Below are 24,303 nucleotides of genomic sequence, written 5' to 3'. Positions count from 1 at the left end.
ATTTGTGCTCCTCCAATTCTGGCCTCTTGTGCATCCCTGATTTTAATCTGTATACCATTGGTGGCCGTGCCTTCAGCTGCCTAAGCCCTAAGCTCTGAAATTGCCTCCCTAAACCTCTCCACCTCTCTACCTCTCTACCTCTCTTTCCTTCTTTAAGATGCACCTTAAAACCTACCTCTTTGACCAAGCTTTTGGTCATCTGCACTAATATCCACTCACGTGGCCCGGTGTCAAAATTTTATTTGGTAACACTCCTTGGGATGTTTTACTACGCTAAAGACACTATATAAATGCAAGTTGTTTTTGTTGCTGCACCATCTAAGCAAGGACTTGAGCAGTCTGGGCTGCTTGGCTGAGAGGCAAATGCAAGGGCACTTGTGGAGTGGTGGGGGAGGGAGCAGGAATGCTGGTATCCTGAGAGCCCAGTAGATTCCTGCTCCATGATTCCCAGGGCACAACCTCAAGGCCCCTGTTTAGCCAGCGCAGTTATCTGGTGGAGGACAGGTCTCTGGGAATTAGAGACACTCTGCAAGCCCCTTTCAACCGAGGAGCTTAGATCCACCATGGCAGCTGCCTGAGTTCCATAGCAGCACTTTGCCATTCCTAGGAAGATGCAACAACAGCATTGGAAGCTACAGGGGCAAAATTGGGTGCCTTTGCACCTCCCGTTAGTGCCCCTGGGGACGCTAATGGGGCGTAAATGGGTTTGCGATGAGGCACGGCGCTGACATTGATGGCGGCAGTTTTAAGGTGGTGCTACGGCGTTGAGCAGCAATCTCCTTCACCCGGAGATCATGATGCCATCGCCGTGCGCATTGCCCTGGTAGCACCCTGGACCCAAAATTGACTTCTGCCCCCTGCAGCAGCGCTGGTCAAAAACACTGACAGCTGCAGAAGACATGCATCGGAAGGCCGGCCACTTTGGGGGTGTAAGGGGTGGTGTGTGTGGTCAGCTTCACCTCTGACTCCCTGAGCGGCTTGAATCGCTCCCACTCCCTTGGTTCTAGACTTTGGACTTACTTGGGGGTTGTAATGAAATTGCAACAGACACCTGAGTTGGTCAAAAGAATTTAGATTTTATTTTGAGACAGGAAAAAATATACAATACAATAAAACTTATACTCTAACAGGGGGAACACTTCAGAATCTGTGAGGGAGAATGACAATAGACAAAAATACCTTACCCTCCCAATCCCACTATCCTAACTGGGTTGAATTCCAGAGGACCAGGAAATGCTCACCAAATGACTTTCTGACAGATTGTAGAGGTTTGCGATTTCGGTGTTCTCTTTAGTTGTGGCCGTTGGGGCCTGCCATATCCCGGACGTGGTGGAAGACTGTACCTGCGTTGGGTTTTCAGTCTTCACCTGTCCGCTGATGCGGTTGGATGCATAGTTGGATTTATCGGGTAGGTACCCAATTTCCTTTGGTTAGGTATAGTTTTTAGAGTCTTTTGTGTCAAATCTTACCCGGGGTAAGTCAGACTAGCTTGTAGAGTGGAAACAAGTTTGCGAATTTTCAACTTCTTGTTGGTTGGTTTCTTGTTGGTCGCGGTGGCCCAATATTACCTAGTTGGTGGTAATATTGTTAGTTGTTGGTTTCGTGAGGCCTTTGATTGCCGCGATTCCTTTTTCCTTTCATTTCGTTCTTCTTTCCTCAAGTCTCCGATCCTCCGACTATGTACAGTGATGATGATAATGAGTAGTACTCTTTCTGAACCGTATTTTCTCTCTCCTGTATTGAACTTGAACCTTTCTGAGCCGAACTGATGTGCTGTACTCTCAACTGTCTGAACTGTGTTGAACCGAACAAGCAGGCCTCAATTATACTGTTTTGAGGCCTAGCTTATCTGACCGCCAAATCTCCTCTGGTCCTTTGTTAATTTTGGCGGGCTCGTTAATTTTAATAGGTTTAAATTCTCATTGAGTTTCGGGGCTGGTCCCATCTATTTTTAATTGGCCTTTAACTGGTTTTGGGATTGCTTTGAAAATCAGTTTAAGTGTGCAAAGTGGTTTTGGAAATCTTTCTGAGTGGTTTAAACTGTTGTTTGATTGGCTTTCTCCTGCTGGGGCCAGGTTCTCTTTTGTTGGTTGTTGGCATGCATTGTATTATTCATGTACTTGATGGCCCTGTGGGTTTTCGGCGGGAACAGTCCTCCCGTGGGCTTATTGTCTTTATGTAGAATGGCTGGGATGGCCCAGAACATTCTCAGACAATCTGGCCTTTCCAATACTCAAACTGTCTGTCCCACAGTGTCCAACCCATTCCTTTTGTTGCAGCTTTTCCACAGGCCTGAACATACCTTTTAAACTAGCAGAAATCCTGGGGTTTTGATTTTTAAGCCCCCTTTGGCCCAATATTTCCTTCAAACAGTCCAATATCTCTTCTTTTCTTACTTTGGGGGAATCTGTATAATTTTGCGAGCCTTACAGGGGTGATGATTAAAGGCGAGTTGGCCGAGGTAAGTAAAAAAAAACTTACCTTTCTTGTACAGTAGAGAGAAAGGATCTTAGCTCTGAAAATCAAGAAGTAGAATCAGTTTGGGTGGAGCTAAGAAACAGCAAGGGGCAGAAAATATTGGTGAGAGTTGTTTATAGGCCCCCAAACAATCGTTGTAATGTAGGGCAGAGTATAAATCAGGAAATTAGAGGTGCATGTAACAAGAGTAATACAGTAATCATGGGGGATTTTAATCTACATATAGACTCAAACAGTGTGGAGGACAAATTCATGGAATGTATGCAAGATAGTTTTCTAGATCAGTATTTTGAGGAACCAACTAGGGAATGGACTAGTTTAGATCTAAAATTGTGCAATGAGAAATAACCTTGTAGTAAAGGGGCCTTTAGGGAAGAGTGACCATAATAAGATAGAATTTTATATTGAGTTTGAAAGTGATTTAGTTAAATCCAAAACTAGGGTCTTCAATCTAAACAAAGCAAACTATGTAGGTATGAGGGGGGGGATGATGGCTAATGTAGATTGGGAACCTACATAAGGTATGACAGTAGAGAAGCAATGGCTAGCATTTAAAGAATTAATACATAATTTACAACAAATATACATTCCTTTAAGGCACAAAAACCCCACAGGAAAAGTGGTCCAACCATGGCTAACAAGAGAAGTTAAAGATAGTATTAGATCAAAGGAAGAGGTTTATAATGTTGCCAAAAAGAGTAGTAAGCCTGAGGATTTTAGAATTCAGCAAAGGAGGACCAAGAAATTGATAAAGAAAGGGAAAATAGAATATGAGAGTAAACTAGCGAGAGACATAAAAACAGACTGTAAAAGCTTCTATAGTTATGTAAAAAGGGAAAGGTTAGCAAAAGTAAATGTGGGTCCCTTACAGGCTGAGACAGGAGAAATTATAATAGGGAATAAGGAAATGGCAATGAAATTAAACAAATACTTTGGCCGCGATTTTGCCATAGGAGGTGGATTCACGTCGGGTCGGCGGGTTCCGGTCCCACTGCCAGTTTCCACCGCACTGAAATAACTATTTTGACTTAACTGGACTTATTAAACCCGTTGTGCGCGTTACCCGGCCCAATCAGTGGGTTCGGGTCTGCTGCTCGCCTTTGCTAACGTCTTCGATTCAGCTGCATTTAAGGGGCCCATGCAGCCTTGTGGTGTTTCATTCACATTCTGATGCTTCTCAGTGTTGCAGATAGTGAGATGACTGCTTCAAGAGCCAAGGCTTCTCCCAGATTTGATGATGACTCCTTCCATGCTCTTGTGGAGGGAGTAAGAGGACGCAAGGAGGTTCTGTTCCCCTGCAATGGACGTAGGAAGCCTCCTCAGCAAACCAAGGCAGCCTGGCTGTAAGTTGCTGAGGAGGTGAGCGCCAGGTCTTTGTGTTCACGCACCTGGGTCCAGTGCAGGAAAAGGTTCAATGATCTGCTACGCTCAGCAAAAGTGAGTATAACATCACACTTGCCTTCAATCTGCTTCTCCATCTCTTTTCATCACCAGCACTCTGCATTGTCAACCTACTCCTGTATATCCCAACTTACCCTTACATCCCTTGCACCCTTAACCATCCCTATCTCTCTATGTACAGATTCTCTCCACTATTCTACTATCACACTCGCTATCACTGTTATGAAATGGCAACAACTAACAGCGCATAGTGAGGGCCCTTGGTATTGGCACCTCACTCCATCTTTTTCTCCCTCTAAGCATCTATGCTATGGATTCTCTACACTCACTCCAACATTCTCGCTCAAACTCCACTTGTGTCCCTTATTGCAGGAAAAGAGAGCCCACAATAAGAGAGAGAGGGGGAGGACAGGAGGAGGGCCACTTTGCATGGTGCACTTAACCACCACTGAGGAGGCTGCTATTGAGATTGTCAGAGGCTCAGAGGAGATGGAAGTGGGGGACGGAGAGATGGGCGCAGTAGAGCAAGCTGGTGACAGAATAGATTTGCAACCCTCTGCTTTAGATTTCATGAGTGACTAATATGGCATCTGATGTTCATACAGATTGAGTTTTGAAAGTGAGCTATGTTAAAGGTCCGCTTTTATGCTGGAGGTGCAGCTGTCAAGTAGGCAGCGAGTTGCTGAGCCCGGCACAATCAGTTGGCGTGTCTGTCGCATGATGTGCAACATGCTGAAAATGCAGTAAAATGGGAAGAGCCTCTTAAAATAGGATTATCCAGGCAGTTAACAAGCTGTTAACTGCCTTAAGTGGCTCTCCTGCCGCTTGGTGCCGGGTCTGATTGGAACTCGCAGACTCGACACTTTGTAAAGTTGTGTGGAGGTGGGATGGCGGCGGGTTCGCTACCCGCCATCAATCATTTTGATTTTAACTCTGGACCCACCTCCAAACCCGCCTTCTGAGCGCCAGCAAAATTGTGGCCATTGTGTCTGTCTTCATGGAAGAAGAAGCAAAAAACTTCCTGGAAATAGTGGAGAACCAAGGGTCCAGCGAGAATGAGGAACTGAAAGAAATTAGTATTACTAAAAAAAGTACTGGAGAAATTAATGGGACTGAAAGCAGATAAATCCCCTGGACCTGATGGCCTACATCCTAGGGTTTTGAAAGAGGTGACTACAGAGATAGTCAATGCATTGGTTGTCATTTTCCAAAATTCCATAGATTCTAGAATGGTTCCCACGGATTGGTAGGTAGCAAATGTAACCCCACTATTTAAGAAAGGAGGGAGAGAGAAAACGGGGAACTACAGACCAGTTAGCCTGGCATCAGTAGTAGGGAAAATGCTAGAATTTATTATTAAGGATGTGGTAACAGGGCATTTAGAAAATAATAATAAGATTTGGCAGAGTCAACATGGATTTATGAAAGGGAAATCGTGTTTGACAAATCCTATTAGAGTTTTTTGAGGTTGTAACTAGCAGAATAGATAAGGGGGAACCAGTGGATGTGGTTTATTTGGGTTTTCAGAAGGCATTCGATAAGGTGCCACACAAGAGGTTATTAAACAAAATGAGGGCTCATGGGATTGGGGGTAATATATAATCATGGATTGAGGATTGGTTAACGGACAGAAAACAGAGAGTAGGAATAAACAGGTCATTTTTGGGTTGGCAGGCTGTAACTAGTGGGGTACCGCAAGGATCAGTGCTTGGGACTCAGCTATTCACAATCTATATCAATGATTTGGAAGAGGGGACCATAAGAACATAAGAAATAGGAGCAGGAGTAGGCCAATCGGCCCCTCGAGCCTGCTCCGCCATTCAATAAGATCATGGCTGATCTGATCCTAACCGCCAATCTACTATCACAGAACCATCTCCTGAATCTAACAGAATTAGACACACAAAATAGGAGCAGGATCAGGCTACACGGCCCCTGGGCCCGCTCCGCTACCCAAAGGGCCATGACCGATCCGAACCTAGACTCATGTCCAAATTCCTGCCCGCTCCCCGTAACCCTTAATTCCCTTTACTTCTAGGAAACTGTCTATTTCTGTTTTAAATTTATGTAATGATGTAGCTTCTACAGCTTTTTGGGGCAGCATATTCCATGGACCTACCACCCTCTGAGTGAAGTAGTTCCTCCTCATCTCAGTTTTGAAAGAGCAGCCCCTTATTCTAAGACTATGCACCCTAGTTCTAGTTTCACCCATCATCGGGAACATTCTCTCCGCATCCACCCGATCCAACCCCTTCACAATCTTATATGTTTCAATAAGATCGCCTCTCATTCTTCTGAACTCCAATGAGTAGAGTCCCAATCTACTCAACCTCTCCTCATATGTCCATCCCCTCATCCCCAGGATTAACTGAGTGAACATTCTTTGTACTGACTCGAGAGCAAGTATGTCCTTTCTTAAGTATGGACACCAAAACTGTATGCAGTATTCCAGGTGCAGTCTCACCAATACCTTGTACAACTGAAGCAATACCTCCTATTTTTATATTCTATCCCCCAACAATGAAAGCCAACATTCCATTGGCCTTCTTAATCACTTGCTGCACCTGCATACTAACCTTTTGAGTTTCGTGCACCAGGACCCCCAGATCCCTTTGTACTTCAGTACTTTCCAGTTTCTTGCCATTAAGATAATAACTTGCTCTACGATTTTTCCTGCCAAAGTGCATAACCTCACACTTTCCAGTATTGTATTCCATCTGCCAAATCTCTGCCCACTTACTTAGACTGTCTATGTCCCCTTGCAGGTTTTTTATGTCCTCCTCACTCACTACTTTCCCTCCCATCTTAGTATCATCTGCAAACTTTGATATGTTACACTCGGTCCCCTCCTCCAAATCGTTAATATAGATTGTAAAGAGTTGGGGACCCAGCACTGACCCCTGCGGAACACCACTAGTTACTGATTGCCAGTCTGAGAATGAACCATTTATCCCAACTCTCTGCCTTCTGTTAGATAGCCAATCCTCTATCCATGCCAGAATATTACCCCCAATCCCGTGATTTTTTATCTTAAGCAATAATCTTTTGTGTGGCACCTTTTCAAATGCCTTTTGGAAGTCTAAATACACTACGTCCACTGGTTCCCCTTTATCCACCCTATATGTTACTTCCTCAAAGAACTCCAACAAATTTGTCAAACATGACTTCCCCTTCATAAAACCATGCTGACTTTGTCCTATTAAATTATGCTTATCCAAATGTCCTGTTACTGTCTCCTTAATAATGGACTCAAAAATTTTACCTACCACAGATGTTAGGCTAACCACTCTATAGTTTCCAGCCTTCTGTCTACTGCCCTTTTTAAATAAGGGTGTTACATTGGCAGTTTTCCAGTCTGCCGGGACCTTTGCTGAGTCCAGGGAGTTTTGGAAAATTATTAGCAATGCATCCACAATCCCTACCGTCACTTCCCTCAAGACCCTAGGGTGTAAGCCATCATGTCCAGGTGATTTATCCGCCTTGAGTCCCATTATTTTACCGAGTACCACTTCCTTAGTGATTTTGATCGTGTTTAGCTCCTCCCCCCCTTTCGCCCCCTGTTTGTCCAGTGTTGGGATATTCTTAGGGCTAGATTTTCAGTATAGGCAGTTTTGGGGCGCTAACCTTAGCGCCCGCCCGAAGTTAGCGCCCGCCCCAAAGTAGCGCCCCGTTGCCGGGAATTCAGTGGCTTCGCCCTAAGAGGTTGGTGGAGCGCTAAAAGAGGCGTTCCACTACTCTCTTTAGGCGCTAAGCCGGCGGTCCAGAGGGATAGCGCCCAGGCGGGGCGCAGCACGGGTGCGGTCATTTTTGCACTGACAGCAGACCCCGTGGTGCCGACCAGCTCTTAAAGGGGGAAGGGACGAATTGGTCTGCTGCCACGCCCTGCACACTGCAGCCTTGCAAAGAGGCCTCAACACTACTGCTCAGCCCCAGGGAGTCATGGCAACGCCAGAGAAGGCCCGTCAGCGTGCCCTGCGCTTCTCAGAGGGTGATCTGGACATCATGCTCACAGCTCTGGAGGTGAGGCGCAAGATCTTGTTTCCAGACAGTGGGAGGAATCCAACCCACCACGACTACACCAAAGCCTGGAAGCAGATCGCCCAGAGGGTGACGTTCACCGGCGAGGCCCCCAGGACCCACACACAATGCCGTAAGAAGTACAACGATCTGACCAGGATTGTGAGGGTGAGTAGCCTTTCCAGTCTCCTCCTCATTCTTGCATGTACACCTGACATGATGGGCAAAGGGACCTGAAAGTCCTTTTGGCCAGCCCTCAGCCAGCAGCATTGGGACAGTCATGAGCATCAAATGGCCATTCGGCACTCTACACTTTGGCCAAGCTATTCCACCATGGGAGGCAGTGCACACTACATCAGGGCTTCACTCTGTCCAAGCTATTCCACCATGGGAGGCAGTGCACACTACATCAGGGCTTCACTCTGTCCAAGCTATTCCACCATGGGAGGCAGTGCACACTACATCAGGGCTTCACTCTGTCCAAGCTATTCCACCATGGGAGGCAGTGCACACTACATCAGGGCTTCACTCTGTCCAAGCTATTCCACCATGGGAGGCAGTGCACACTACATCAGGGCTTCACTCTGTCCAAGCTATTCCACCATGGGAGGCAGTGCACACTACATCAGGGCTTCACTCTGTCCAAGCTATTCCACCATGGGAGGCAGTGCTCACTACATCAGGGCTTCACTCTGTCCAAGCTATTCCACCATGGGAGGCAGTGCTCACTACATCAGGGCTTCACTCTGTCCAAGCTATTCCACCATGGGAGGCAGTGCACACTACATCAGGGCTTCACTGCGCACTTACAGCCCGTCCTTTCTCTTGCAGGCTAAAGTAGCGTTTAATCGCCAGGCCCGTGCCAGGGGTGGCCGCGCCAAGCTGCAGAAGCTCACTCGGCTGGAGGAGCGCGTGTGTGTGCTCATGGGAGCACGTGTGATTGTCCCCACAGCGTGCGGTGTATCCGACCCTCCACTGCCCGGCAATGGTAAGGACCTCGCCTTTTGGCCCTCTCGCGTCGCACTGGCCCATCCGAGCTACCTCCTTTGCCACTGTCCCACCAATGCGCTGAATCCCACCAGTCCTAACTCCCTCGCTGACGCCGTCTCCTCACTCTGAAGCTACTCTTGTGCATTCCTGCTTTCAGCTGGTGACGACCAGGACCCTGAGGCTGCCAGTGACAGCACCTCCAACCAGGAGGAGGAGGAGGAGCAAGCCGGACCTTCGGGGGAACAGTCACGTCCCGCAGGAGAGGAGGAAATGCTCGACACCTCCTCACTGGACGAGTGCCTGGAGGAACTGTCGCAGGGCAATGCAGCTTCTGGGACCAGTGGCGTCCAGCCACCCAGCAGCCGTGCGCGTGGCCCGCGGCCTTCCCCCCAAAGGGGGGAAGGATCAGAGGGGAGTGCTGCTGCTCGGCACACTCGCCGTCACCAACGCGGCAAGGGTCCCCTAGTTCGGCCCCCTCCTCCCCAGCGGGAGAGTCGCGACTCCAGTCCGGACACCTTCACTTCGGAGGAGGTGCGGAAGCTCGATCAGATGGCCGACGACTCGGACCGGCGCCACACGGAGCTCATGAGCGTGGTGGGGCGCATGCCTGAGGCCATCGAGTCGCTGGCGACCAGTGTGCGCGAGTTCGGGGCAGCAACTGCCGCGACTGGCCGCATGCTAACTGATGCCGTCAAGACCCTGGCGGATGTGATGCACGCGCACACCAGGACCACAGGGCCACTCACTGCTGCCACACGCGCTGTCTCAGGCAGGCATCGCCAGGGCAGGCGCCGCGCTGGACCATCCCAGCAAGCCGGCCGTCGGCTGATTGCTGCGGATCCTGCAGTGCGGGCCCGGCCGAGTGCCACCGCGCCACAGCACCAGCCAGCGCATCCCAGACGCCAGCTGGCCCACATTGCACCATCCGTCGCCGCCATTCCCCCTCTGGGGCGTCAAGGGCAAGCGGCTGCAGCTGATGGTGGCCAGGCTCAGGCGCGCCACTCAGGAGACGGCCCCTCGAGGCCCAAACGCCGTGTAGGCCGCCCCCCAGCGGCATCTGGCGGAAGGGCATCTGAGCCTCAGGCGCCTTCCCCCAGCCTCGCAGCAGCCACTGGGCAGAGCTTGCGAAGGAGCAGCAGGCAGGGCAGGGGAGGCAAAATGCTGGCCAAGGTCTCGCCCTCGCGGGCCACTCAGTAGAGGGTGTGGCCAGCTTTCCTTTAATATGGCGGTGGCCATCTTTATTTTGCCCATGGTTGTGCTTTTGGAGGGCTTTTTTTTTGCGTTAGGCCGACGTTGAGGCCCGGTTTCAATAAAGGTGGAGTGGCTCCTCCCCAGTTTGTGGGAGTGAGTCGTTTGTTGGGCTTTTTGTGGGGCCCGTTTATTGTTTTTGGGGATTCATGTGGGAAGGGCTTTTCATTTTTGTTTAATAAAAAATTATCTTTATTCATGCAGTCTCCATGGTTGTTCTTCTTAGTGTTTGTTGGCTTCGCCGGCTGAGGGCTTGCGGAGCGGCTGCATTCATCTTCCCTCATGGCCCCTGGCCATTCCCTGACAGGGGGCTTAGAAGTACCGTGTAATAAGGTGGCGTCGTGCGGCCCTTGGCCCTGGTCGCTCCCTCCTGGGAACGTACTCCTGCTCCTCCTCCTCCTCCTCCTCCTCCTCCTCATGCTCCTCCTGCTCCTCCTCCTGAGGTGCTGGTCCAACGTCAGGTGGCAGTGCCTGAGTCCTGCGGATAGCCAGGTTGTGTAGCATGCAGCAAACCACCACAAATTGGGAGACCCGGTCCGGCGAATACTGGAGAGCTCCTCCGGAGCGATCAAGGCAGCGGAACCGCTGCTTGAGGACCCCAATAGTTAGCTCGATGATGTTGCGGGTGGTTTGATGGCTCTCGTTGTAGGCCTCTTCAGCAGCGGTCCTGGGCGCGCGGAGCGGGGTCATGAGCCAGGTGCACAAAGGATAGCCTTTGTCCCCGAGTAGCCATCCTCTTGGGGGAGGCTGTGCCTGGAACATGTCATGCACAGTACTCTGCCGCAGGATAAAGGCATCGTGGCTGCTGCCTGGGAAGCTGGCATTGACTGCCATGATGCGCTGCTTGTGGTCACAGACCAGCTGCACATTCAGAGAATGGTAGCCCTTCCTGTTGCGATACTGCTCGCCATGCTCCAGAGGGGCCCGCAAAGCCACATGCGTACAGTCAATGGCGCCCTGCACCAAGGGGAATTCCCCGAGTCTGGAAAATCCCAATGCGCGCTGATGCTGGCTCTCCAGGGCCATGGGGAAGGAGATGAATTGGCTTCTCCTTCTGAACAGTGCTTCGGTCACCTGGCGGATGCAGCGATGCGCGCCGTACTGGGAGATGTTTGCTATGTCCCCAGCAGCGTATTGGAAGGAGCCGGTGGCATAGAAGTTCAATGCCACTGTCACCTTCACTTCCACCGACAGAGACGTCCTGCACCTGAGCTTTGGCCGCAGATCTCGGCGAAGCAGGTGGCAGATCTCTGCAATCACCCCCTTCCGGAATCGGAGCCTTTTAACACATCGCGCGGCACTCATGTTTAGGTAGGAGCGCTGCTGGCGGTATAGCCTGACTGGGTAAGGCCTACGTGGCCGACGCCTGTAGCCCCCTCTGCCTCTAGCCAGGGCTGCCCCTCTCACAATACGTCTGCGAGCCCTACGGACATGGAGCTGCAGCTCCGCGTTGGCACCCCATGCAACCCCCATCAAATCCTGGCAAACACTCTAATTTCCAAATGGCCACTTGCAGCGCTGTTGCCTGAGTCCAAAAATACCTGGCTCTTGCTGCTTGAAACCAGTTAGCTATCCTCCTTGTTGTGTCTCCAGAAATGCGTTGCACAAGACTGTTTTCTGAAATAATGGATGGCCTTTATACTGGAGAGGACGTTCCCTTTAATTAGCGCCCCCCGGGGCCCGCGCTGGTTGTGTTGCGTTCCTTTTTCCAAACGCTCCGGCCGCCCGCCGCACAATGGGGCGGTCCGACTGAAGTTTGCAATCGGGGCGGCCAAAGGGCGTTGCACGAGGATGTGACGTCATTTTCTGCGCGCGCATCCGGGCGGGCGCTAAACTTTGCGCCGGCGCTAACGGGCAACTTAATTTGGGGCGGGGCGCAAACTGCGCTGCGCCCGGGCGCTACACGCATAGCGCCCGGAAATCACTTCTCTTAAGGCGCTAACTGCTGGCGCAAGCAATTGAAAATCTAGCCCTTATTGTCTTCTACTGTAAAGACTGATATAAAATATTCATTCAGTGTTTTTGCCATCTCCATATTTCCCACCATTAATTTCCTGGTCTCATCCTCTAACATTTACTTTAGCCACCCTTTTTCTTTTTATATAACTATAAAAACTCTTACTATCTGTTTTTATATTTTTTGCTAATTTACTTTCATAATCTATCTTCCCTTTCTTAATCAATCTTTTTGTTATTTTTTGCTGTCTTTTAAAGTTTTCCCAATCCTCTATCCTCCCACTAGATTTGGCTACCTTATATGCCCTTGTTTTTATTCGAATACTATCCTTAATTTCTTTACTTAGCTGATGTGCCTCAATAAATCCGAGACTCGATGTTAGCGAAACAAAACGAGGCTTTTATTGGCTTAGAAGGTAACACACAGAGGAGAATGTATCTTCCATCCAGAGGTCTGCCGTACTGGATGTGCTGCAGGCTGGGCCAGCTTACATAGGAGCCAGGTATGGGCGGAGCCCTACACACAGTACAATACAATTGAAATGAAACTGAAACCAACCACAGTCACAGGCAGAGAAATACTGATGAGTGATGAATGGAATATTTCATTACATTAGCCACGGATGGCTGTCTTTTCTTTTACACCCTTTTCTTCTCAGTGGAATATATATTTTTTGGAAGTTGTAAAATAACTCCTTAAATGTACACCACTGATCATGTATTGTCTTACCCTTTAATCTATTTTCCCAATCCACTCTACTCAATTCTGCTCTCATACCTTCATAGTCTCCTTTATTCAAGCTTAGCACGCTTGTTTGAGATCCAACCTTCTCACCCTCTAATTGAATATGGAATTCAACCATGTTATGGTCACTCATTCCAAGGGGATCCTTTACTAGGACATTTTTAATTAATCCTGTCTCATTACACAGGACCAGATCTAAGGTTGCTTGCCCCCTGGTTGGTTCAGTTACATACTGCTCAAGAAACCCATCCCTAATACACTCAATGAACTCATCCTCAAGGCAGCCCTGCCAAATTTGATTTGTCCAATTAATATGATAGTTAAAATCCCCCATAATTATAGATGTTCCCTTATTACAAGCCTCAACTATTTCCTGATTGATACACCGTCCAACAGAGTTGCAACTGTTCAGAGGCCTATAGACTACGCCAAAAGTAATATATCCAAGTTTGCTGATGATACAAAGCTGGGTGGGAATGTAAGTTGTGAGGAGGTTGCAAGGAGACTTCAAGGGGATATAAACAGGTTAAATGAGTGGGCAAGAACATGGCAAATGGAATATAATGTGGAGAAATGTGAAGTTATCCACTTTGGTAGGAAAAATAGAAAAGCAGTGTATTTTTTAAATGGTGAGAGATTGGGAAATGTTGGTTTTCAGAGGGACCTGGTTGTCCTTGTACATGAATCACTGAAAGTTAACATGCAGGTACAGCAAGCAGTTAGGAAAGCAAATGGTCGGTTGGCCTTTATTAGAAGAGGATTTGAGTATAAGAGTAAAAACGTCTTACTGCAATTATATAGGGCCGTGGTGAGACCACACCTGAAGTACAGTGTACAGTTTTGATCTCCTTACCTAAGGAAGGATATACTTGCCATAGAGGGAGTGCAACGAAGGTTCACCAGACTGGTTCCTGGGATGGGGGGATTCTCCTATGAGAAGAGATTGAGTAGACTGGGCTTATATTCTCTAGAGTTTAGAAGAATGAGAGGTGATCTCATGGAAACATACAAAATTCTTACAGGGCTTGACAGGGTAGATGCAGGGAGGATGTTTCCCCTGGCTGGGGAGTCTAGAACTAGGGGTCACAGTCTCAGAATAAGGGGTCGGCCATTTAGGACTGAGATGAGGAGAAATTTCTTCACTCAGAAGTTGGTGAATCTTTGGAATTCTCTACCCCAGAGGGCTGTGGAGGCTCAGTTGTTGAGTATATTCAAGACAGAGATCAATAGATTTTTGAATATTAAGGGAATCAAGGGATATGGGGATATTGCAGGAAAGTGGAGATGAGGTAGAAGATCAGCCATGATCTTATTGAATGGTGGAGCAGGCTCGAAGGGCCCAACGGCCTACTCCTGCTCCTATTTCTTATGCTTTTATTTTCCAGTTTTTTTCATGGGTCCCTGCCTGTGATCGATTAGCCCGGCATTCTTGCTTGAGTGCCGGGCTTATCACGCGGGATCGTGACTGCCTTGGTGGTCCAGGCAGGTACTTTTTATATTGTAGCGCCTGCAGCGATGGCCCTTCCCTTTAAGGGAGGGAAGGAGCCTTTGAACGCGGAAACGTTGCACGGCCTACTGTGCAGCGCTGCTGAAGTCTCCGCCCCACCTGTTGCCGATGGTGCTCCAAGAAGGAAGTGGAGCCCTTGATTTATTGCTCCACTTCCTTCTTGGAGTGCAAGTGGCGGATTTTTTAAAAGTTTGAAATCGTTAGCGCCTGGCGCTAACTTTTCAAACTTTTAAAAATGAGCGCCCCATACGGGACGAAAGTGAATTTCTCCCCCTGTGACCTGTCATCAGACACTGCATGATGTCGGGCTCTACAGGTCGCTGCCTGGAATTAGCCCACCTCTCCATGCTGGAGGGGATGGGTTCCAGGCTCTGTCAGGCAACGGACAAAGGTGGAGGTGGACTCCTCCATCCCCCAGCGATGACCTGTAAGCATTCAGGCAAGCTCGCCATTGCAGCAAGCATTTGGTTTGCCAAACCCATCTGCCTTCTTCTGAAATAACAACAGAAAATGCTGGAAAAACTCAGCTGGCCAGGCAACATCCGTGGAGAGAGAAATAGAGTCAACATTTCAGGTCGAAACCCTTCATCAGGACTGAAAAAACACAGTCCTGATGAAGGGTTTTGACCTGAAACGTTGACTCTATTTCTCTCTCTACGGATGTTGCCTGGCCTGCTGAGTTTTTCTAGCATTTTCTGTTGTTATTTCGGATTTCCAGCATCCGCAGTATTTTGCTATCGTGCCTTCTTCTGAAGCTTGGCCCTGCAAAGTACTCATCTGACTCTTCTACAGTTGAACTAGTATATGACCTTGCCTCCCCCCATCCCCACCTACCACCCCCCCTGGCAATGTGGCACCTCTGGTGTCCCTTCCACCTGGTGTGGCTGCTGCCCACTAGCGCCCAGTGCATCCCACTGTTACGATCCTTATTCTAAGCTAGCCTCTAAGTTACACATGGTGCCTGTCTCTGAGGTGGTGCCTGCGACAGTGGTATCAACTGGTGCAGTGCATTCTCGTCATCCTCCTTTTGCTTTTGCTTCCTCCTCCTCCTCTGGAGGTGGGGTGGGACCAGGTTGATTTTGTCATCTTCCACTTCCTCCAGGGGGTGCGAGGTAGATCTTGCTCTTGGGAACCTGCATTAATAAAGCTAGAAGGGTTAGGCTGCAGTGCATGTGGCCACTATAGGAGGATGTGTGTGATGAGACCATATGGAACTTGGGAGTGCGGGTAGGTTTGGGGATTAGGGATCAGGAATAGTGCATCTGTAATCAAGCTGGAGTGGCCACATACCTCTAGGCAAGGTGCCCCCTACTCTGCCTCTGGCCACAGCATCTCCCACTCCCCTCCTGATTACAGCCAACACTGCCTCCTCAAGGGGAATGATCTCATGCAGGCCTGCTTCCCTCCCCCAGTCAGGTCCTGCTGCTGCCTGTTGTGTGCTATCTTTTCCTGGAAGATTAAGAGTGGTGATTGCGAATGAGTGGTGTGTTTGTGTGAGTGTGATGCCTTATGTGGTTGAAGAGCTCAGATGTTTTTGAGGTGTGAGTAGTCCTTGTGAAGGATGCAGTAGTGTGGGGAATGTGACTGTCGGTGTATAGTTAGATGGTGGACGATGTGTGTTGAGGTTGTGATGCTGGTGGCGGTTGTTGAGTCTGTGTTTCCAAATGTAGTTATGCTGAATAACTGGACACAGACTGCAGAAATAATTAAACAGGTCTTTAGTAATTGAGGGTCAGGGCTGAACTGGAATACACTTTGCTCCACAGGGTTTATATACCGGCGTGGTCACCACCGGTACTACAATGTACAGGAGCCATCAAAAAGTAGTCCATCACCTTAAGGTATCCTCTTAAGGTGGTACAGGTTACATACACTACAATTCCTCCCCTTTTAGCTTAACAGTGTACACCCCAATTTAAACATTACATGGATAACATATATACAACTTTCACACAAAACTGTTCAAAGATTCAGTCTCTGAGGAGGCCTCCTGATCCGGGCCGGATAACGCCTTTCAGGGGTCTCTGGTTCTCGTTGCTGGGGTGACTCATCCATTTGATCTCCTATGGATTGAACATCATCATGTACGTTCGAGTCTGAGGTAGATGCTACAGGCTCAATAACTTCTTCAACTGGTGTCACTGCCGTAGACATGGGGTCGACCCTTGTTCTCGATTCCACAAGTTGGTCAGCATGACGTCGTATTACGTTCTCTCCAACGTCTACCGTGTACATCAAGGGTCCTTGTCGGGCACGAATTGTTCCGGATTGCCATTTATCATTCCTATAGTCCCTGGCCAACACTGGTTGTCCTATTTCGAAACTCCGAGTGGCCTTGTTATTTACGTGCTGGAATTGCTTGTTTTCGACTTCCCTACGCACATTGGGTTTTAACAAATCCAACTGGGACCGCAACCTCCTGTTATAGAACATTATGGCAGGGCTTTGATTTGTCACTGCATGCGTGGCGTTTCGATATGCCATCAGGAAATTGTCCACCTTGTGTTGTAGTGGAATATGGTCTTCGCTCATGGCCTTTATCGCCTTTTTGAACGTTTGTACAAATCTCTCGGCCAACCCATTTGTAGCCGGATGATATGGGGCAGATGTATAGTGTTTCACCCCATTCTTTTTCATGAATTTCTGGAATTCTTCTGACACGAACTGTGGTCCGTTATCTGAACATATTTGTTCCGGCAACCCATTCCTTGCAAATATGGTTCTTAGAACTGCGATCGTCTTTTCAGAGGTAGTTGTCGACATCTTAATCACTTCTGGCCATTTAGAATGTGCGTCTACTGCTATCAAAAACATGGAATCCATGAATGGACCTGCAAAGTCGATATGCACACGTTGCCATGGGGTTGAAGGCCATTCCCACGGATGCAGCGGTGCAATTGGAGGTGCGTTTTGAACTTTTTGGCACCCTGAGCAGCTTTTAGTCAGATCCTCTATTTGTTTGTCGATACCTGGCCACCACACATAAGCCCTAGCAAGGCTTTTCATCTTGACTCCCCCCAGATGACCTTCATGCAATTCCTTCAGAACTCTCTCCCTTAATTTAGGAGGAATAATCACCCTTGTTCCATACATCAATGTTCCTTGACAGACGGACAGCTGTTCTCGTCTGGCTGAGAATGCTGGTAACAGTGGGTCGCCATGTGCTGGCCATCCCTTCACTGTCAAATCGTAGACCCGAGACAGTGTCGGGTCGTTTCGGGTCTCTCTCTCAATACCCGCATTGGTGACTGGTAAGCATTCGATGATGGTCGAGTGAAATATCTCGACAGGGTCAACTGCCGGTGCCTCTTCCGCTGTAGGTAATGGCAGGCGCGACAGCCCATCAGCATTACCATGTTGCTTTGTACCTTTGAATTCGATATCATATTGATGTGCCCCTAGGAAAAGGGACCATCTCTGAAGCCTCTGCGCCGTCATAACCGGAACACCCTTCTTAGGGTTAAAAATGGAAACCAACGGCTGGTGATCTGTCAGCAGCGTAAACTTTTGGCCTTGCAGGTAATGGTTAAATTTCTTAACTCCCCACACGAGGCTGAGAGCCTCCCTATCTATCTGAGCATAGTTGCGCTCTGCGGAGGTCAATGATCTGGATGCGAACGCGACTGGCCTTTCCAAGCCATTTGGAAACTTATGTGAGAGCACTGCCCCGATACCATATGGAGAAGCATCACAAGCTAAGCGAATAGGCAGCGTTGGGTTAAAGTGAGCCAACACTTCCTTAGAGGTGATCAGTGCCTTGCTTTTTTGAAAAGCCCGCTTACAATCATCGCTCCACTTCCATGGTATTCCCATTTGCATAAGAGTGTTCAGCGGGTGTAACACCGTGGATAAATTTAGAAGAAACTTGTGGTAATAGTTAACCAACCCAAGGAACGACCTCAACTGGGATACATTTTCCGGAGCGGGAGCTTTCACAACAGCTTCGATCTTGTCAGGTGACTTATGGAGCCCCTCCTGGTCAATGACGTGGCCGCAGTACGAGATTCGCTTTTGAAAGAACTCACATTTCTGGCGATTAACTCTGAGCCCATATTCTTTCAATCTGGTGAGCACCTGCTCCAAATTCGCGAGGTGATCCTTATCATCATCTCCTGTAATCAGAATGTCATCCAGGTAGCATTGTGTGCCTGGAATTCCCTGCAATACCTGCTCCATGGCCCTTTGCCAAATCGCTGGAGCCGATGCCACTCCAAAAACCAGTCTATTATACCGATATAAGCCCTTATGTGTGTTGATCGTGCGATACTGGCGTGACGCTTCATCAACCTCCATCTGTAGGTACGCCTGCGCCAGGTCTATCTTGGTGAAGTGTTTCCTGCCAGACAGCGAAGCAAAGATATCTTCAATCCGCGGAAGCGGATATTGCACCGTGTGAAGAACCGGATTAACAGTGATCTTGAAATCGCCACAGATGCGAACCTTGTCAGGTTCCCCTGGCTTGATGCTCAACGAACGCTTCATGACAGGAACAATGGGTGCGGCCCATTCGCTCCAGTCCACCTTTGACAGTACTCCTGAACGTTCTAGCCCTTCCAGCTCTGCTTCCACAGCAGGTCGTATCGCATAAGGTACCGGTCTGGCTTTGAAAAATTTTGGGTTTGCATGTTCTTCAACCTTGATGTTTGTCGTAATTCCTTCCAGTGTTCCCAGTCCCTGTTGGAACACCTCCTTAGCATCGTCCAATATTTTGGACAGTCGTTTAGGTTTGACGTCATCCTCTTTACAGGAATCTACAGTCAGTGCTTGTATGGAATGCCAGTCCACATTTATTCTCCGGATCCATTCCCGTCCCAGTAGTGGCAGACCTCCATCAGGTAACACATACAAGTCCATTTCCTGACTTTCTTTACCACTGTAGACCACATTTACTTTTATATTTCCGATGGGGTATACTATTTGCCCCGTGTATGTTTTCAATACAATCTCCGTATCCCTCAGGGGAATGTGCGAGAATAACCTTTTGTAATTTTGCTTATTCATGACCGTCAATGCTGATCCAGTGTCCAATTCCATCTTCACTTGGACTCCTGCTATCCAAAGCATGACCCAGATAGTTTTGTGGTCTGCTGTGTTACCCACATTATGTATTTTTAGACAACCCAGTTCCTTACTGCTGGAGTCTGAATCCATCTTCTGTTCATCCGAACTGTTCTCTGTCACCTTGTGTACTTTTTTGTACTTCTCCTGCGGTGACTTTTTGCTGCTGGTCTTCTTTCCTGACCGGCATACTCTCGCTATGTGACCAAGTTTGCCACATTGCCTGCATTCTTTATCTTTGAACCAGCACTGGTTCTGGTCATGCGTTGTCCTTCCACAACGATAGCACTTTACTGCGCCCAATGCCATTTCATTGGTGCTGAATTCCAATGGCCTTTGCTGTATCTCTGCAGCACCTCGTGCTGCTGCCTCGTGCGATGCTGCAATGCTGAAAGCTTTGTCCAGCGTAAGATCCTTTTCCTCTAGCAGTCGCTTCTGGGTTCCTTCCCTTAGGAGCCCACACACAAACTTATCTCTCAGTGCGTCTGCTAGTCCTGTACTGAACTGACAGTACTTTGATAACTTGCGCAGTTCGATTAAGAATTCAGCATTGCTTTCCTCTTTAAGTTGAATTCTTTTGTAGAATTTAAATCGTTCCGCTATCAGCAGCGGCGTGGGGTTTAAATGCTCTTGCAGGATAGTAACAATATCCGCGAAACTCTTTCCTACTGGTTTATCTGGTGTTACAAGGTTCCTTAATAACCCGTGCGTCTTCGCACCCATCGAGTTTAATAGGGTTAGTGCTTTCTTATCCTCCGGTACCTCATTCGTTGTACAGTAAACTTCGACGCGTTCCACATAAGTGGCCCAATCTTCCACATCGCTATCAAAAGCAGTGATGTTACCCGTTTTTGGCACCCTTGTTGAGTTTCCTTTCTTTTGGATATGATTATTATTTTATTTTATTTTTTTCAAAATGGCGGCTTCCCGCGCTTGGCGGCTTTTCCCGCGCTTGTCTTCTTCCCCCGCCGACTCAAAATGGTGATTACCACGCTGTTGCCGTTCTTGCCTCCCAGCGGTCCTTTATTTTCCCCTACGCTGCTGCTCTTGTTCCCCGCCGCTCCCGCGGTCCTTGTGGACATAAACGCTTTTCTGGCTGCTGCGCGTCTCTGCCCCGATTGCAGTCCGGCCCCTGACACCGGCTGCGGTCGTGTTCTCCGCCCTTTTTGTCGTTTCCCTCCCCTTCTCTGAAGGTGTTGATAAACACATGGGAGTATGATATTGTTGCTATCACGGAGACATGGTTGAGGGAGGGGCAAGACTGGCAGCTCAATATTCCGGGGTACAGAATCTTCAGGCGAGACAGAGGGGGAGGTATAAGAGGAGGGGGTGTCACAATATTAATTAAGGAGTCAATTACTGCAGTAAGGAGGGATGACATATTAGCAGGTTCCTCTAATGAGGCCATATGGGTGGAGCTTAAAAACAAAAAGGGGGCAAGCACTTTGCTGGGAGTGTACTATAGGCCTCCAAACAGTCAGGGGGAGATAGAGGAACAGATATGTAGGCAAATCTCAGAGAAATATGCAAATAATAGGGTAATAATAATGGGTGATTTCAACTTCCCCAATATTAACTGGGATAGTCAGAGTGTGAAAGGCACAGAGGGTGTAGAATTCTTAAAGTGCATCCAGGAGAGCTTTTTGAGCCAGCATGTAGAAGGTCCTACAAGAGAGGGGGCGGTACTGGACCTAATTCTAGGGAATGTGGCCGGCCAAGTGGAAGAAGTGCTAGTAGGTGAGCACTTTGGTGACAGTGACCATAATATGGTGAGATTTAAGGTGGTCATGGAAAAGGACAGGGATGGGCCGGAAATAAAGGTTCTAAATTGGGGGAAGGCCGATTTTAATAGGATAAGGCAGGATCTGGCCAAAATGGACTGGGATCAGCTACTTGTAGGAAAATCCGCATCGGAGCAATGAGAGGCTTTCAGAAGGGAGATTGAGATCATACAATGGCAACATGTTCCCGTAAAGGTCAAGGGTGGTTCCAAAAACCACAGGGAACCTTGGATGTCAGGGGATATACGAGAATGGATTAGAAAAAAAAGGAGGGCTTTTGGCAGATACAAAAGGCTAAAGACGGAAGAAGCCCGAGAGGAGTACAAAAAGTGCAGGGGGATACTTAAAAAAGAAATTAGGAGAGCAAGGAGGGGCCATGAAATAACACTGGCGAGCAAAATAAAGGAAAATCCTAAGATGTTTTATAAGTATATTAAGGTTAAGAGGATAACTGGGAAAAAATAGGGCCCATTAGGGACAAAAGTGGCAATCTGTGTGTGGAGCCGGAAGATGTAGGAGGGGTTCTAAATGAATTTTTTGCATCTGTTTTCACTATGGAGAGGGACGATGTAGACATAGAAATAGGGCGGGGGGACTGTGATATGCTCGAACATATTAACATCGAGAGGGAGGAGGTATTGGCGGTTTTAGCAGGCCTAAAAATGGATAAATCCCCAGGCCCGGACGAAATGTATCCCAGGCTGTTGTGTGAGGCAAAGGAAGAGATTGCGGGGGCTCTAACACATATATTCAGAACCTCTCTGGCCACAGGGGATGTGCCAGAGGACTGGAGAACCGCTAATGTAGTACCATTATTCAAGAAGGGGAGTAGGGAAAAACTGGGGAACTACAGGCCAGTGAGCCTAACATCAGTGGTAGGAAAATTATTGGAAAAAGTTCTGAGGGACAAAATTAGTCTCCACTTGGAGAGGCAAGGATTAATCAGGGATAGTCAACATGGCTTTGTCAAGGGAAGATCATGTCTGACTAATTTGATTGAATTTTTTGCGGGGGTGACTAGGTGTGTGGATGAGGGTAACGCAGTGGATGTGGTATACATGGATTTCAGTAAGGCCTTCGATAAAGTCCCGCACAGGAGACTGGTCAAGAAGGTAAGAGCCCATGGAATCCAGGGTGCCTTGGCACATTGGATACAAAACTGGCTTAGTGGCAGAAGGCAGAGGGTGATGGTCGAAGGTTGTTTGTGTGACTGGAAGACTGTGGCCAGTGGGGTACCACAGGGATCGGTGCTGGGTCCCTTGCTGTTTGTGGTCTACATTAATGACTTGGATATGAATGTAAAAGGTATGATCAGTAAGTTCGCAGATGATACAAAAATTGGTAGGGTGGTAAATAGCGAGGAGGGTAGTCTCAGTCTGCAGGACGATATAGATGGGTTGGTCAGATGGGCGGAACAGTGGCAAATGGAATTTAACCCGGAAAAGTGCGAGGTGATGCACTTTGGGGGGACTAACAAGGCAAGGGAATACACAATGAATGGTAAGACCCTAGGCAAGATGGAGGGTCAGAGGGATCTGGGTGTGCAGGTACACAGATCCCTGAAGGCGGCGGAACAAGTGGATAAGGTGGTAAAAAAGGCATATGGAATACTTGCCTTCATTGGCCGAGGCATAGGGTATAAGAGCAAGGAGGTTATGATGGAGCTGTATAGAACACTGGTTTGGCCACAGCTGGAATACTGTGTGCAGTTCTGGTCGCCACACTACAGGAAGGATGTGATAGCTTTGGAGAGGGTGCAGAGGAGATTCACCAGGATGTTACCAGGGCTGGAGCGCTTCAGCTATGAAGAGAGACTGGGCAGATTGGGTTTGTTTTCCTTGGAGCAGAGGAGGCTGAGGGGGGACATGGTTGAGGTGTACAAAAGTATGAGGGGCATAGATAGGATGGATACTAAGGAGCTTTTTCCCTTAGTAGAAGGGTCAATAACTAGGGAGCATAGATTCAAGGTGAAGGGCGGGAGGTTTAGAGGGGATTTGAGAAAGAACTTTTTCACCCAGAGGGTGGTTGGAGTCTGGAACTCACTGCCTGAAAGGGTTGTGGAGGCTGGAACCCTCACAACATTCAAGAAGCATTTGGATGAGCACTTGAAATGCCATAGCATACAAGGCTACGGACCAAATGCTGGAATATGGGATTAGATTAGACAGGGCTTGATGGCCGGCGCGGACACGATGGGCCGAAGGGCCTCTATCCGTGCTGTATAACTCTATGGCCTAGAAATTGAGTTTGCGCTGTGCCAGGGCTTTAGCGCCGGAAGTTAGCGCCGGCGCTAAGTCCCTTTGCGCGCGCCAAAAATTCAGTAGCGCCGCGCCCAAACGGCTGCCGGCGCTACTGAAGGGTTTTAGCGCCTGAAAACTGGCGCAACGCGCTGCATTGCGGCGCTATTCCGGCGCTGCGGCGCCCGCTGCGGTGCGGCAGGCTCGGGAAGTGCAGGCCTCCTCCTTCCGTTAAGGAGGAGCTGCCTGCACCCGGCCGCGGCCCGCGCAAATCTCTTCAAAAATGAGCCCGGCACCTCGGACAAGTGCCGGGCTTGCATCTGTTCCGGGGGGGGGGGAGAAGTCCGGGGAGGGAGCTGCGGGCAGGCGGCCGGCGGGAAAGCGGCCGGCCGCCGCACCTCCTTAAAGCGCCGGCGCAGACTCCGGCAACACTCATTTGCCGGAGTCTTAGTTGCGGCTGCCACTGGCGAGGCGGCCGCAACTGAATTTCGGCTTGGGGCCGGGTTACCACGGCAACAGGGACGCTGCGCACACCGATGACTTCATCGGTGCCGGCGCAGCGCTACCGGTCTACCGCCGCGGAAGGGCCCCAGGCAATTTAGGAACCGGCGCCAATTGCAGCGCTCGGCCCTCTAGCGCCGCAAAATCGGTGCTAAGGGCACTGAATTTCTAGGCCTATGACTCTATGGGCTAGATTTTCAGTATAGACAGTTTTGGGGCGCTAACCTTAGCGCCCGCCCGAAGTTAGCGTCCGCCCCAAAGTAGCGCCCCGTTGCCGGAAATTCAGTGGCTTCGCCCTAAGAGAGTGGTGGAGCGCTAAAAGAGGCGTTGCACTCCTACCTTTAGGCGCTAAGCCGGCGGTCCAGAGGGATAGCGCCCAGGCGG

The sequence above is a fragment of the Somniosus microcephalus genome, chromosome 10 (assembly GCF_052327205.1).
Source record: "Somniosus microcephalus isolate GS21.2 chromosome 10, FLI_Smic_1.0, whole genome shotgun sequence".
NCBI lineage: Eukaryota > Metazoa > Chordata > Chondrichthyes > Squaliformes > Somniosidae > Somniosus > Somniosus microcephalus.
Note: the sequence above shows the minus strand (reverse complement) of the source record.